Source organism: Malaclemys terrapin, chromosome 4 (assembly GCF_027887155.1).
Source record: "Malaclemys terrapin pileata isolate rMalTer1 chromosome 4, rMalTer1.hap1, whole genome shotgun sequence".
Classification (NCBI taxonomy): Eukaryota; Metazoa; Chordata; order Testudines; family Emydidae; genus Malaclemys; species Malaclemys terrapin.
In genome coordinates, this window is record NC_071508.1 from 105367379 (window position 1) to 105384148 (window position 16770).

Consider the following 16770-nt stretch of genomic DNA (forward strand, 5'->3'; position numbering starts at 1 on the left):
TGTACCTCAAGCAAGTAAAAAAAATGAAAATCCATGCTGCCACATATGAGATCTGTGATTCACTAAAGTCTGAATTCCCTTCCCCCAATAAGAGCTTGGTGCTGTAACTTCATCTCTCATGCTATGGGGAATGAATTACAGAAGCAATCTATCCTAATTTGTTAACTTATTCAAATAACAGTTATTATACTTAACTATGCTAAAGATTATCTTTTTGGTGGCAGATTGTTTATTTTTTGATGAGCCTAATTACTGATTTTCTAAAGGTAATTTACATTTATTACTAATACATCTTTTAAAATGTGACAGATAAATGTTGTTCCCATAAGTATATTATGAAAAAAGTTACTATTTAAAAACACATTATTTAATTTGAAAGATAAATGGCAAACACCATTATTTTTTCCTGTAGCACCTGTGCTGTAAGCTCATTAAAATGTGTAATTCCAAGTGTAGCTGCAATACTAAGAGAAAAATAACCTATAGTATAGGTATACTCTAAAAATATACTTGGAATGCAAAGCTGACAAAAGGCATACTTACTGATGTAGCTTGGCTAATTTTATCTTCTTTCAGTCTATGTTTGCCTTGGTTGTATAAGAGGATAAAAGCTATAGTGGAGGAAATGTATTTTCTACCAAATGTATTTAAATTGCAATTTTGTTCTTCATCAGTTTGCTGTAAAACTGACCATTAAGGGAAAGTAACAGCAATTCTATAAGCAGCTTCAAAAATACCTCTATTAGAAATGATTATTCTACTATATGAGCCAATATACAGCAGAGGTGCTCAGAAAGTGATACTGATTTTGTTTCTCAAGGAGAGGACAGCTTGAAAGAACAGCCTTCCTGCATATGAGATCATGCAATCTTTTGCTGTCACTATGACCCATGACTCACCAATGGAATCAGGATTCATGGTCATATATTCAGTGTGTGCAGGGATCACCTTATGTGATGTTCCTAGAGTCTTTTCTGGAAAATACATTAGATTTCTGTGTGCAATCTGTTATGGTCACACGTAAGTCACAAAAGATATTTCCGTCCTTTTGTATAGAACATACAATTTAAATTTCACATACTTTGGAAAAAAATTATTACTTGGTTGAAGAAAAATAAACTGGTTTTATCCCATAATCCTGCAGCGGGAGTTAAAATATCCTGCAACTGACTGTAGCCAGGAGGAACCTAGAGGGAAAGGATGGTCCTGTGGCTAAAGCACAAGATTGCTAGTCAGACTTTTTGTATGGCCTTGAGCAGATCACTCAATCCCTTTCTACCTCAGTTTCTTTAACAATGAAATATCAGGGATAATAATTGAGAGGGGAATCCTGAGGCTTAAATCATTCACCGAAAACTGTTTTGAGATCCATGGATAGAATGTGATATCTAAATGCAAAGTATTAGTAGTTACATAATTCTATGAAAAAAACAGTATTCAAGGCCAGTGGAATACAGACACTAATGAATAATAATTTAAATATAAAAAAATTAGGCTGCAGGAATGATCTAAACCTTTTCTTACCATTTATCTTTGCAGATTTAATAGGGCACTAGAAACAACAGTGTTTCTTTATCTTTTTTTACAACATAGTCATGATATTTTATTTCACTATAGCAGAAAATTCCACCAGAGGACTTATTTAAAATCTTAATAATACCTAAATGGTAGAAATAGCTAGTTTATATTATCATCTGTGGATGTTTTGATTTTGGAAAACAGGTTAACTGTCCAACAGTGAGACTTCTCACTATAGATCTGATTAAAACCCACACCAAAGTTTTTAAAGAGCAAATTTGATATCTTCATTATTCTGCATGTTGTTTTTGCACTGATTTCATGTAATTTACTTTTTCTATAAAAATAGAGAGGTCAGTTACAGCAAATAAGATCAAAGGAGAAGGTAACTGGATAGATCCAGATATTTCTGCTTAATTTGGAAGGCATATAATGCATGTCTGGAGTGCCTCCTAGGAAATGCCTAAGAGATGTACTTTGCACTAATCTTTTAGCTGTATTCCGACAGTTATTTCTTCATAATCCTCATCATAAGCCTCTGCTCTTTGATGAATAGTTTAACCCTAAACTCCAAGCTGGATAAATTCCATAGTATGAAAAGTTAACTCATTACTGGTGCCAGAAATGTCCAAATAGTTCTGTGATACCCCTCTTCGCCTTTTATATTAAAATCTCATTGTATATACGTACATAAATTATGTGTGTCCGTTAAATATTGTGTATCCCTTTTTGTTGTTTGGCTGTGGCAGATCCATATTTTATTATTGATCGGAGCACCTTTGAGTGTGCTGAAGGTAAGTTCACAGGTAAGTATAAGGACAGGATCCAGGGAAAAGGTCAGACTTGATGATTTCCCTTGTTTGTTTTGAAACTACGTTCTTAAAAAAATCAATAAGTTTTCTACATCAGTACAAAGACATTTTTTACTCTAACTTGAATCTAGGCATTTAAAAATCGTTGTTCGCATGCTGTATGCCTGTGCATTTAAAGGCTTTGGCATGTAATCGTATAATGGCTATCTTCAGTTGTTCTGGAAGAGCTTGTGTTTTGCAAATAAAACTGTATTTTATGTAACATACTTTCACTTTTTTTTTTCATTTCCTTTTAGAAACTTGGCTGCTGTTCAGGTGCAGGTTCATCCTGTTAACCATGGGATGACCTCCAATGCCATTGCATCATTCACTGCCTCTCGTTACACTGACTCTCAAGATACATTTTCTTTCCGAATGTGATTTGTCCATGTTGGTTTTCTGATCAGGCTACATATGCTGGTCCTAATTCAGTAATCATTTTGTAGTATAGTAAAGCCATTTGCTTTCATGTGGATTCCCCTCCCAAGCTACCTCTAACTACCCACCCTACCTAAATTGAATGCTTCTGTAATACTTATCACCCGTTACATTCTTTAAAGTTTTGAAATTCCACAAATTCATCATGATCAGTCTGATTCATCTTTACAAAGCTGTACCGGTCAGTACTCTCTTATTTCATGTATCAAATTTAATATATATATATGTATAATGCATATTTTTGTTGAAACTATTTTGTGTTTAAAATTACAATTTTATTTGATTGCAGCAAAAGGAAAAGTCATTAGTCCTCCTAATTCAATACATCTAAAAGTTAAGCAATTAAAATCAATGCCATTTATTTCATTTTAAAATTTAATCTATGCAACACTTCAAGAAACAACTACATGGTGTTGTATATTAGGAACTGTTGACATTCTACTGAATTAAGTACAACATTTTGGGTTTTTATGCTTCTTGAGGTGGTAAAGGGAAAAAAGTTTTTAAAAAAGTGTGCCTTGCTGTATTTCTTATACCATTTATTAAAAAGCTGCTTTCAGAGTAAAATTATGTTGGTTTCAAAGGAGGAAATAGCAAGGTTAAGATGTGTGAATAATTTCTGTATATATGTATAACCAAGTACAAACATTGATGTATAATGACAGTATAAAATGCTTTCATGTTTGTGATGTTCAGTGATGTTGAAAATATAAGCCTTAAAACCATTAGATTGCATGATAATTAGAATTGGCATAATAAACATCGTTTATTGGGGAAAAAAAGCAAAATTGGTTATCTGTTTTACCTACGTTCGAAGAAAAAAAATACTGCATCAAAATACAGAAGAGTTATTGTTTGCAATCTTTCATAGAGTCTAGAGTTTCCATATCAGTCAAGAGTTTTGGGCTACATGGCTCCAAAGTAAAGGTCATGCAAACTAAGGAGTTTCAAAATCTTTCTGGTCACACATGGAAATGCAAACATTCAGACAGATGAATCTAGTGAACTGCAACACCAGTTCCCAAAGGACAAATATACATATATCTTAAACCTTTATTTCTTTATTATTAATAGTTTGATGTTGGATGTTAGGAAACTTTCTGTCTCTTAAAATTTCATTCATTTACATAGTCCCCTTGAATGAGCTTTGTATATATTTATATAAGCTCTTTTACAGTTAGGATGTTTGAATAATTTAGATTATGTACATTTTAAATGTTTTTATCTTGTTCTAAAACTATATTGGGTGGCTAAAACAATGCTGAATGCTCTATCTAGTATCTCTGCAAAAATGACTCTTTCCTAAAAATCTCTATTGTAAGTGGAGGCTACATTTAATAAGCCAGAAACTGGGTCTGCTGTTTTCTATTTTATCTGTTTAATATATATATATTTTTTCTATTATGTGCGTGGGGGATTATTTTAAACAAACAAAATCCTTCAGTATTGGTTTTCTTAATAAAATCAATCAAATAAAATGCCAGTAGCCTAGCCAGAATTTAGACGACGACCTAAAATACCTCATTGGCATGTCCATGTAATAGCGGAGGAACTGGTAAGAAAAACTTTTCGGTTTCAAGCTACCAAAGGCATATTTTCACTTATAATGGTGAGAAAAACAGGTAGGTCCTGACTCTTATCTTTGCTAAGTCCCCTTTACAAGGCGAAAGCACTGTAAAAGAGCCTTATGTAGATGAGAATGAAGCCCTTAAAAAATTGAGAAAAAATTCCTTGCAATTGCCTTTTTGAATCTATGACGTGTTCTCCACTTGCATATTCTCACTGTTACAGTCCAGAACTGTGTTTAAGTTAAACCCAAGCCACACTGAAGGTCTGAATCACTCTTTACAGAATATTGGAAAATGTCAAATAATTTCTAGGTGCAATTTCTCATAAAATCATACAGAGTTTAGCCAGTCTATTTTTTTTTAAATTAAAATTATTAATTTTTAGTGATTTATCATGGTTAATTTTTACATGGGAATTGAGTTTTGAAGTATATCTTGGTCTGTCTTAGCACTTTGTTTTTAACCTAACTCACTCTGACTGCAATCATATCTTGATGATGAGAACAGAACTCGTAAGTTAGAGGCTTTTCATGTCTGTCAGCTCAGCCAACAAACTGCAGAACTCCATCAGTTATTGTACCGTGCTTCTGCTTTATTAGGTCAGTGGCCACTTACTGGTTTTTCTAAGTGAAAATAATAGTATAATCACACCATAAAGACAATAATTCATAATACAGTATTTGGAATAGTATATGGTCACAATTCAAACTTGTAAGGCTATGTGGCTCAATCCTGAGAGATGGAGAACACCTTGACTTAACTAGTGTTTGCAGAACTATATTATTTGATCTCAGGAGACAAAGTACAGTATCATTTTTATAACTGTGATTCAAGGCCATTCATTATCAAATATTCTTTACTAGCATGGTTATAAGCTCTATATTTTCTTATTTTTCTTCTCACAGAGAGCATATTGGATTTTGATGTCAATATAAATTGATTTCTGAAAGAAAACAAATCTCTGGCATGCACTATTCATAGATTCATAGATTCATAGATTCTAGGACTGGAAGGGACCTCGAGAGGTCATCGAGTCCAGTCCCCTGCCCGCATGGCAGGACCAAATACTGCCTAGACCATCCCTAGTAGACATTTATCTAACCTACCCTTAAATATCTCCAGAGACGGAGATTCCACAACCTCCCTAGGCAATTTGTTCCAGTGTTTAACCACCCTGACAGTTAGGAACTTTTTCCTAATGTCCAATCTAGACCTCCCTTGCTGCAGTTTAAACCCATTGTTTCTGGTTCTATCCTTAGAGGCTAAGGTGAACAAGTTCTCTCCCTCCTCCTTATGACACCCTTTTATATACCTGAAAACTGCTATCATGTCCCCTCTCAGTCTTCTCTTTTCCAAACTAAACAAACCCAATTCTTTCAGCCTTCCTTCATAGGTCATGTTCTCAAGACCTTTAATCATTCTTGTTGCTCTTCTTTGGACCCTTTCCAGTTTCTCCACATCTTTTTTAAAATGCGGCGCCCAGAACTGGACACAATACTCCAGCTGAGGCCTAACCAGAGCAGAGTAGAGCGGAAGAATGACTTCTCGTGTCTTGCTCACAACACACCTGTTAATGCATCCCAGAATCATGTTTGCTTTTTTTGCAACAGCATCACACTGTTGACTCATATTTAGCTTGTGGTCCACTATAACCCCTAGATCCCTTTCTGCCGTACTCCTTCCTAGACAGTCTTTTCCCATTCTGTATGTGTGAAATTGATTTTTCCTTCCTAAGTGGAGCACTTTGCATTTGTCTTTGTTAAACTTCATCCTGTTTAACTCAGACCATTTCTCCAATTTGTCCAGATCATTTTGAATTATGACCCTGTCCTCCAAAGTAGTTGCAATCCCTCCCAGTTTGGTATACAGCATTCAGTCATGTCATATAAAAGCCATATGCTTAGAGCCAAATTGTGTCTAGCACTTGGAAATAGTTATAATGCCCGCTCCCTAAAAGAATTGCAAAAGTGACATTAATATAGCTCATATCCTGTCTAACACCAACCCATACACAGCCCCCTCACATTCTTTTTCAATTAGGTGAAAATCACCTATGGTGCAGGAGACTTGCACAAATTCCTTGGCCCACTTAACCCTACATAGGGGGTGCATGGAGTTTTTGCCTGTGCACTGTCCGTACGCTGAAGAAAGGGTCTACATACTGGCTGCACATTGACTAGAAGAAAGGCCCCCCAACAATAGCTTCTGCAGGTAGTGAGGAGACAGCGCAGCAGCCCATGCCCTGCAACTTGGATTTCATCTCCCTAAGCGCTTCACATTCCACCCACCTAGAGTCTGAATAGTCTGGCTTTATGCAGATAGAATGAATGGCACCCACTAAGAGTAGGAATAATATGCACAGTGGGACTGTAATCCAGGGGGCACTTCTGGAAGATATGCTCTATCAAAGCAGCTGTATATAAACACACGTGGACATAAACTTTGCATCGTATCCCTGACCCCACTGGTCACATGATGTTGTGCCTTTCTATCAGGTAAGTCAAAGAAGGCCATGTGGAATAGTGTCTTTTTATAGGATGAAGAATCTAGATGGCAAACTCCACTCTGTGCTCCTACTGCTTACCATAGTTTTCCTGATATAGAGGTACATGTATGCAGACAGCCAGAATCTGGCCCCTCAAATGCTGTTTGAATTTCAAACATTAAATTCACACTGATGCCATAGACTTTGATGTGATACAGTTGTTTAATCTAGTCTATATATTGAAAATTCTTAAATGCCTGTGTCAGAAAAAAAAAAAAAGCCTCACAAATCTGGAAAGTCATGAAAAGTAGTCCCCACAAACTACTAATCTAAACTTTCAAAATACTGTCCGGGTTATAAGCAGTAAATATACTCTATATTGTACTATTACACACTAAGATAGCGATAGGCTTCCATCCCTGTGCCTGGGAGTTACTGCACATATACCATTAAGAACCAAGTGCATACCTATTCCACAGTCCTTAATCGAGGTCCCTGATTTACATTTAATTCAAATCTCCACTGAAGTCCTTAGTGTTGGACTGTAAAAGAGGACAGACTTTTTCCTACTGACTCTACTTTACAAATCTCATATAGTAGCATAAATGTTCACAACACTGTTCCCGTTATTTGCTTCACAGTAAATGAAAATGTGCCTCAATCTTTTTCCTTCAGAATGATGGACAGGAGTAGATTAATAGATGTCAAGACTAGAGAGGGACAATTAGATCATCTAGTCTGACCTCCTGTATAGCACAGCCCATAGAATTTCACCCAGTTACTCCTGCAATGAGCCCAATAACCTGTGTTTGACTAAAGCTTACCTTCTAGAAAGGCATCCAGTCTTGATTTAAGATATTTAAGAATTGTGCTGGAGAGGTCTGAGTGCCAAGGGCTTATTATCCCCAGGTTTGGACAGTTTCTACAAATTTATTCCTAATAATAGTATTTCTTTAAAGGGGGTTTTGTACAATTGGTGGCAACTGATCTATTGCCTCCAGAGCAGTGTATCTAACTTCTCAGGCTCACTCTATCAACACCAGTTGTTTACATTTGTCATATAACGATTAATTATTTGTTCAGAATGCATCTATTCAACTCTGATTCAATAAAACATTTTCAAGGAGCAGATCATAAATCTACTGTGCACCAAATTGCATCATGCATGGGATTAGTTATTGTTAGTACAATGCTTTGAAAATGTAAATTCTTATAAAATCGTAAGTATTAATTTATTCTCAGACAAAAAACTCTGTTTTCATGGAGTTAAGGTTAAGAGTATGTATCAGTAATTTAAGGGTGAAAACATTAGAGGGATGTTGTAATTATCCCAAAAGTAAGCATGAGAACCTCAGGAAATTGCATGTTAAAGTCATATTTAAAAGAAATCCAAACATGTTAAGGTAAGGAAATGTACATTTAAAGCACACAAATAACCTTAACTTTGGCCTTTAGTGATGTCATATAATAACTGTAACTTTATAATTATGGCATTTGAGTGTTTATGGACTTAGATTAGAGGGATTTTTAATAGCATATGTAATTCCTTCTCTCCCCCGCCCGCCCCAATAACATCACCACAGGGCAGAATTAAGGTTATTTGGTTGCCTTAACTGTGCATTTCCATACTTTAACATCTTTGGATTTCTTTTATGTGTAAACTTAACTCTGAATTTCCTGGGTTTCTAATGTTAGTTTTGGTTTAATATACCATATCCATCTATTTTTAAAAAATCTTTAAGATACTGTTATATATTCTCAACCTTAACTAATTTTTAACATGGTAGGGGAGTTGGCTTGGAATTTAGTTTTTTTTTTTTTTAAATGATTAAAAATGAACACTAAAAAAGACCAAACCCACAAAAGAGAATGCTACCATGCACTATTTATAATGATGATATGTAGCCATCTTATTTAGTCATTGTCAGTCCACTGCTTCCTCCATTGGGCACTATTTTGATATGTAGTATCAGCCTTAAAACATTTTTTTAAATTTTGACTTTTGAGGGCAGATTCACAGTAGCCTAAAGCAGCCAAAGTGTACTGATGACTTTAGTCCTAAATATGGAGTTGACTTATTGAGCTGGTGTGCTGTATTAATGAGATCAGTACTATGTGAAGGGATGCAAGCATAGTCCAGTCCCTGAGTCTCCAAGTCTTTGCCCTTTAAGGGCTCTCTCTGTGCTGCTCAATTCCTCCAGCAGTGCTGTGGAGCCAGGGCAACAGTGCAATCGGAAGCCTTTCAAACACTGATGACCAAACTAGTATCTGGCCATGGAATCTTTAATTAACAGTGACAGTTTGGGTCCAGTGATTTACCAATGAGAACTCTTGACATGTGTCCAGTCTCCTTCATACCACTAAGTCATTACACCCAACAAAATGTTCCATGCAAATTAGCTCATAGACTCGAAGGCCTGATCATCTAGTCTGACATCCAGCACACTGCAGGCCACAGACCTCACCCACCCACCCACTAGCTGTAGAAGAATGTCGGTCATTGGTTGTTACCACTGATGCCACAATTGTCACTTGAGTTATTTAAGCCATTAACCTGAGTCTGTCTGTAGGGCCATAGCAATTAGACACAACAATCATTAGATGAATTACAATCTAATTTCTTCAAATTAACCTATGCACAATATTGCAATTAATGTTAGCTATAGTGAAATTTGAAGAGTCTGACAAGATCATTTAGGAATAAGAAAAGACTGACACGTATGCTATATTCTTAAAAGAACCTATTTTTTATATTAATTTTAACTCAAACAACAGGTTTACTTGTAAATTATCAGAAATATAATTCTGTACTCAAGGTGTACATGCTATACATGTGGGGAGACTATGCTATATTTTTCATACAAAACCAAGAGACTAAATCTGTATTTTAAGTGCAAAGCGAGACTCAACTACCTATAGTGTTGCAATCAGAATTCTCAACATTTGTCATTATGGGTGGAGTATGGAGGGGCACATGTAAGATTTAACACATTTCACAAGATAGTTTTCCCGAAGAGCATTATGAGGAAGGGATGTAGTTTAACAGGAGTTCAAGCTGTATCTCAAAAGTGTAAATCATTCCTGAAGCTCATTTACAGTGTCAATACTGTCTATTAAAACTAGACTCTGTAGGGCGATATTATTGCATCCCCACATTCTAGCCAATGGTACCGCCGCCCCATAGGGATTAATGCCACTAGGAATAATCTGCTGTCCTCTGAGGTGGAGTGGTGATGTTATTGCCATTGCTCAGGAAGCCATAAACTTGTAGCTCACATCTCCTGACTCAAAAGCCCTATTGCATAATGCCCTTCTGGAGGACACGTATTGTGTGGTGCCTCCAGAAGGAACAGGGGGCCAAATTCAACTGAGGCATTTCTGACATCCTTAGAATTGAAACTGTACACTCCAGACAGGTTTCTCATCCTATGATTTTTATTATCTTACACAATCTCCCCCACCTCCAAAAACCAAAACCAACAAAAAAAAACCCTCACCCTCATTATAGAAATCACTCTATAAATCCTTATAGTCCCCAGCCAATGGTTTAATCAAAGATGCTGTAAGCTTTGTAGAATTATGATGGTCCCATTTACTGATTGTTATTTATATTGACTCAGTGATGCTAGACAGATCTAATTCTCTATGTGTGATAGGTTGTTGGGTTTTTTTGGTGTGGGGTTGGTGTTTTTTGTTTATTTACCTCAAAGTGGAACCTCTTCTTTTTTTTAAAGTGGCAAACAGACTGTAGATATTTATTTTTGATTGCTAAAATTGTGGCAAAAATCAAAGCAAGCCTCTTGGCTCCACTAGGTCACTGAGTGTCCATGCCAGTTACAATAGATCCGTGCTGCTTTTGGCACTATTTTGTGAAGAGAAGCCACTAGTAGGTTTTTTTCCCCATGCACATAACTCTCTGTATTCATATGCTAATAAAATGATACATAAGAATCTTCCTCTCTGTTTCATGCCATAGGTTGGAATATAAATATTTACCAAATCTGCCCCTGAAGTTTTTCACTTCAGTTTTTAAAATCTTTTGAGGGACCCAGATTAACTAAAACAAGATGCCCTCAGCACCACTGAGCTAAGCATTTGTGTTCTGCCCTTTTTCTTTTTCACGTGCTTTATAACCAAAGGTGGGAATTAGCCCTTACATTTTAATTTAATAACTAACAGAATTATGTGACCTCAGTACTATGGTACAGCAACTAGCAGGCACTAGGGGAGAAGGAACAGTAAGGGATCCAGGAGGTAAAGATGAGGAATGTGTGGCCAGCATGCATCTAATGGCTACAGCTGTGCCAGACAGACTAGGGGACAATTTAGATCTGTATGCCAGCCTTGCCCAGCAAGGCAATGCCATGCTGCTGATGACAGAATAAAAATGAAGAGGCAGGCACAAAGGGAGGAGCTTCATAGGTCGCTGATGGGCATTGTCTCTAATAAAAATATTTGGAGCATGGTAGAAACATCCACTGTGTTGAAACCGATTGATCTCTCATGCAAAACCTGTTATTGTAGTATGTAAAATAATGCTATTAATGAATACACATTTTTCTGACGAAGAACTTCAGTTTGCTAAATGTATCAATCTACAGCATTATTGTCATCGAATTCACATTTTATTGCATTAAGTGCAGGGTGATGAAGGTGAGGTTACTTCTTTCTGGGAAGGGTATCTGATTTTGTTCAGAAGGGTAAAAGTATTTTCAATAACCATCTTCAACACACTGGGCAAAAATTTTGCACAAATAGATTAATCATTGAAAAACACAGTTGTGGATCAACTCAAACTATCAGTGAATTTCGTTCAAATTTGGTGAATAGTTTCAACCAAAAAGAAGGGGAGGGGAATTTTCCCAAAACAATCAGAGCATTTGGTTTCAAAATTTAGGTATGTTCATTTTTTTAAAGAGGATAAGCACCTGAAAATTAAATTAAACATTTCATTTTGGGTTAAATAAAAAGTTTAATTAAATTCAAAACAATTTGGGGGATTTTTTGTTGAGGAAAAAAAAATCATTTCAGGTTGACCCGAAATGGATATTTTTTCCTGATTTTTGGTTCAGCCACCAAAAATAGCAATTATTTGCCCAGCTCTAATCCTCAACTACCAGTGAAGTCAAATTTTAATGTATGGATCGGTATGTCTGTGGCATTCATTACCCTGTAGTGCCTGGGAATAAGAATGAATGGGAAGTGTAGGAAGTGCTCCTCAGCTTGCAGAATAGGGTGCTAAATGCTCGAGTGAATTATTGTATTTAGAACAGCTGTCAGAAGATTAAAAGTTTCCCAAAGACCCAATTATATGAGTAATATGCTTGGGAGAGAAAAAACGTTAAGCTACACCTACATACAGCATGTACCTAAAACTATTTGAGATAATTTTATCACGACAGACATGATAGTATGCAGAATAATGAATGGTTTCGTTAAGACAGATCTATTGTTCCTTTTCTTTTCCAGCCACATAATTCTAAGTCACTCACTGAAATTGATTGGTAGTGAGTTCAGAATTGATGGAAGGAAATACTGTACTACTTTATGTGACATAATTAATCTGTTGAATTTCATTTCTACAAGAAATTACTGAGTCCAGTACCTTGGTGGGACTGTAAAGGAATCTAAATATAGCATAGGCAGCTGTGCTAAGATAGCAGGTTAGTCAAAACTAATGACCACTGAAAGCAAACTTCATCCTTCATGAAGAAAACTGCTGCCTTTTGAAGGACCAGAAGGAATTTCCTAGCCTCCCGTCCCCCATTACTGGTTTGCACCATTTGCCCAAAGCAAAGATGGAGAAGTTTTGCCTTGCTCTGAAGCATCAGGAATAGGCCACTGTCAGGGACTAGATATTATAGGGTAATGCCTATGGCTTGTTTGGTTTTGTTTTTTTACTAATACTTATGTTCTGAGAAACAAAGATGTGATCTGCCAGAAACAAATTATTTCAATTACTTGACAAGCTATTGTGCTGAAGTATAAGAAATTACCTAAAATATGATTCTGTGGGTAACTGTAACAGGCTTCCCATATGCCATGTGTAACATATATATGGTTACCTAGATGAAGCTAACTGTGCTAAATTATATTTCAATAAAGAAAACACTTGTATTCCAGGCAATAGGGTAACAATATTTCAGAAGAATAACCCTTCTTTAATCATATACTTTGATGGAGGAGTGCTCATATGCACATCAGCTCAGCTCAATTCATTCCAGAAGGACTGACATCTTAAACTGCACTAAACAATGAATCACCTTGTCAAATAAAGTGCAAAATGGAAAACCTGTTACCAAACTCATCTGATATAATGACAATTTACAACAACATGTTTGAGGTGATAAACCGACAATAATAATTATATTTCTTTTAGACTTTCATTGTACTTTGAAAGTTTTGTGCAATCATACACTCTTCCAAAAAATTGTATAGCAGGGCATTTATTTTCTGGAACTTCAAACCTTTTATGAACATGCAAACCATAGTTAACATTAAACTGACTACTCTCAATGTTAACCTTCTTTTACAATAAGCCATAGCTGGACCTGCTAGCAATGCTTATACATCTTCATACAATGCTTAGAACACATTTACATTGCAGAAACAAGGGCTAGCTTATGGATTTTCACTGATGAGTCACAGCATTTATCTTCCCTTGCCCAGTGCCCACATTATCACCCTTTTAAAAGTTCTCTGTACAATTTTCCTAACAGTGGACACAGTGAAAATATGAGGTGAGTAACATTTATGTTGAGCTGTGAAACCCACACACTATTTTATCACATGCCCATCTGGTTGGCTGAAGGAGAACAAAGGTTGTGCTTTTGGAAATGTCCCTAATCTTGCTGCTACAAAAGAATGTTCCTAACCCTCCCTCTCTCTCACACACACACCCCTCTATCTTCCCCCATCCATAATTAAAAATAATAAAGAGCTAAGGGTGAAATCCTGGCCTCGTTGAACACCCATTAACTCCAGTGAAGCTGGGATTTCAGCCCAGTAAGTCTAAAAATATGCAATTTTATCTGACATTTTTAGAGGTATTAGGCTTGTAATATATAGGACCTGTGACAGGCTGTTCAGATCCTGCATTGGAGGCAATCGAGCACCTGGGGGAAAAGCTTGGGGTTGAGTATGGGGGGTATGTGTTGTGGTGGAAATGTACGGTTAAAGTCCCAGGATAAGCTGTCTAGCCCTCCTGATGAACTACAGCTGACAACCTTTATAGGGAAGGAGAGGAAATCAAAGAGCAGGTGCTAGGGAAGTATCATTTGATAGGGAGTGAGAGTAGTTTGGTGCCTGGAGAAGAGTGTATAAGGTGTACTCACTGGGTAAGGAAAAACCTTTTGGGTGAAGCTTACAGGTGTTTTAAGAAAAGCCCTTCTCACAGTAACTTTGGGCTACTAACAGAATTATGAATATTGAACTAACTAGATAATTGCATCTAAAAGAGAGGGGTTTTTTATTACATAATAGTCTTTTGGCACTATTGTCAGGGTAAAAGGCACTACCTTCCACTTTATTCCCAATGTGACCTATGGAAAACAACTGTGTGTGAATGAGCATCAAACCTGAAGGTGATTTCCCAATACCTCTTTTTGTGGCCCTAGTGTTACTGTTCCTGATGCACAAATTGCAGCAAGAAGAGGATTGCATTTTTGGGTCAGCACTTGTTTACTTAAAACCAAACACTGCTCTATCCCCTACGAATGGTCATAGGAAAATGCCTCTCTTTAGGCAAACATTTAGAAGAAGGACATTTTCATACTACACATTAAAAACTTACTAGATTTGTGGACACATATTTTATACACAGACTGTATTTAAAAAGAGCCACCAAGTGTTTTAGTGCGATTTCACAATGAACAAAGTTGTATTACACAAGGAAATTTGCTGCTACAGGAGGGTCTGCCATCATACTTTCTGAGAGAAAGCACTTACCACTTCCTTTACTAGTAGTGTTGTATCCTAAAGCAGCCAGGGGACTCCCACTGAGTTTGCACAGCAGGAAAAGAGTTTTTAGTACAGAAGAGACTGGAATGAAGAAGAAAAAGATCACTAAATAATCTCTGCTTCTGCAAACAAATAAAGCTTTGTCCTGTTGGGAAGGACAGAATGGCCAGCAAGATCTCACATCTTGCCAATGCAAAACAACCTACAGAGGGTAATAATTTAAAAAGATGGAACAGCCAGCAACTGGTAGAGGACCCAACTCTTTATGCCAGATGGTCATTTGAGAGAGGAGCAAGAAGTGGACCACATTAGAGGTACTACTGTATACTACTTATTACTGTAATACTAAAAATTCAAACGCACTCATGCAAACAGCCTTTTTGTAAAAAAGAGCCAGGTTCTCCTCTCACATACACACTGATGTAAACCAGGAGCATCTTCACTGAAATCAATGGAGTAACATTAGTTTAACACCAAGGTAAGATGAGAATCAGACTCATAATTAGCACCAAGGTTACAGGTTTTGTTGGAATAAATAATAGCATCTCTGCACAGCAAATGTTAACAAGAAGCTGAGAAATTGATGGAAAAGTACCATTTTAACTGTGGTGACTAGATAAAAAAATAATTTTCTATCAGCAGCACCTCTTCTTAGTCCAAATTCCTAAACATTATGATATATACCATATCTTTTAAGGTGATTAAAGATCATTTTGTTACTATAGCAGCACCATTAGTGATGTAGTTCAGGGGCTGCTAACATTTCTTGATTAGTTAATAATTGTTCAGCACTTTGAACATAGTAAGGTCTATTCAAGTGCTGAGCATTAGTTATTATTTCTAAAACACTTTTTTAACACTTTAGCTTTGATGCAGAAATTTGCTCTGAGCTTAAATTTTAAATAGCGGGACTTAGCCTAAGTATACTTCACAACAAATCTTTAATTGTTTAGAAGTTTTTTTTATATATATATATATTAAACAGGAGTTAAATGATATTTTAGTGACTATAATTCAATGCAAAAAGGGCAAAGTATTACTTCATAATATAGTGTAATTATTTCATAGGTGCTGGAACTAAGGGTCTGGGGAGTGCGAAGAAGTGGGCTGTAGTCCACGAAAGCTTATGCTCTAATAAATTTGTTAGTCTCTAAGGTGCCACAAGTACTCGTGTTCTTTTTGCGGATACAGACTAACACGGCTGCTACTCTGAAACCTGCTTGAAGTGGTTTCCGTTATGTATAGGGTTTGGTTCCGTGGCTCTCAGCAACCCCACTATACAAATTGTTCCAGCACCCCTGAATTATTTTTGATGATTTTAAATGACCATGATGTTAAGGTTTTAAAAACTAGAAATATGTATTGATTTGTTGTGCCATTCCATTGTTGCACAAGTAGATAGAATAGGTTATTTTGGAATTTGTTACAGAATTGTTTTACACAGGTAGAAAACCTGGTATGTGCAAGTATTTTAAACAAATGCAACATTGTTATACACCAATATGTATGGAATGTTTTAACACTGGTAGGTGTATCCTCTGGATATAATATTGCTGCACCACTTAAGCAACCATTTATTGACTTGTACCTAAAACCACAATCATGTATGTAGGTTTATGGGCTTATTTATCTGGAAATACCTCTTTAAAATACAAAGCAACAACAGTAACAAAAACAAATTTCATGCTGAATTGCTAAATATCTAAATATCTAAAATTTCACTAGGGCTTGTAGTTCTCTGACTGCATAACTATATACATGGCAACTAGATCATCACATTTAACCTAAAGGACCCTAAGAAAGTAACTACAGAGTATCAGCACAATATGCATTTTAAAATGGCTATTTCAAAGAAATGGTAGCAATTAAATAATAAATCCATCAACTTACATATAATGAATGATCCTAGTCTTTCAGTCCTTATATAGGCCAAACTCACACTGAGTTTTAC

The 16770-nt window shown here is 36.2% G+C and overlaps 1 protein-coding gene across 1 annotated transcript in view; it reads left to right on the forward strand.

The window, feature by feature from the left end:
* Positions 1–3956, forward strand: part of AKAP6 (A-kinase anchoring protein 6) — a 303477-nt gene extending 299521 nt beyond the window's left edge. Inside the window, exon 14 of the mRNA XM_054028181.1 lies at positions 2627–3956. The gene's annotated coding sequence lies outside the window, so the exon portion shown is untranslated. The remainder of the gene's footprint in view (positions 1–2626) is intronic.
* Positions 3957–16770: the final 12814 nt, after the last annotated feature.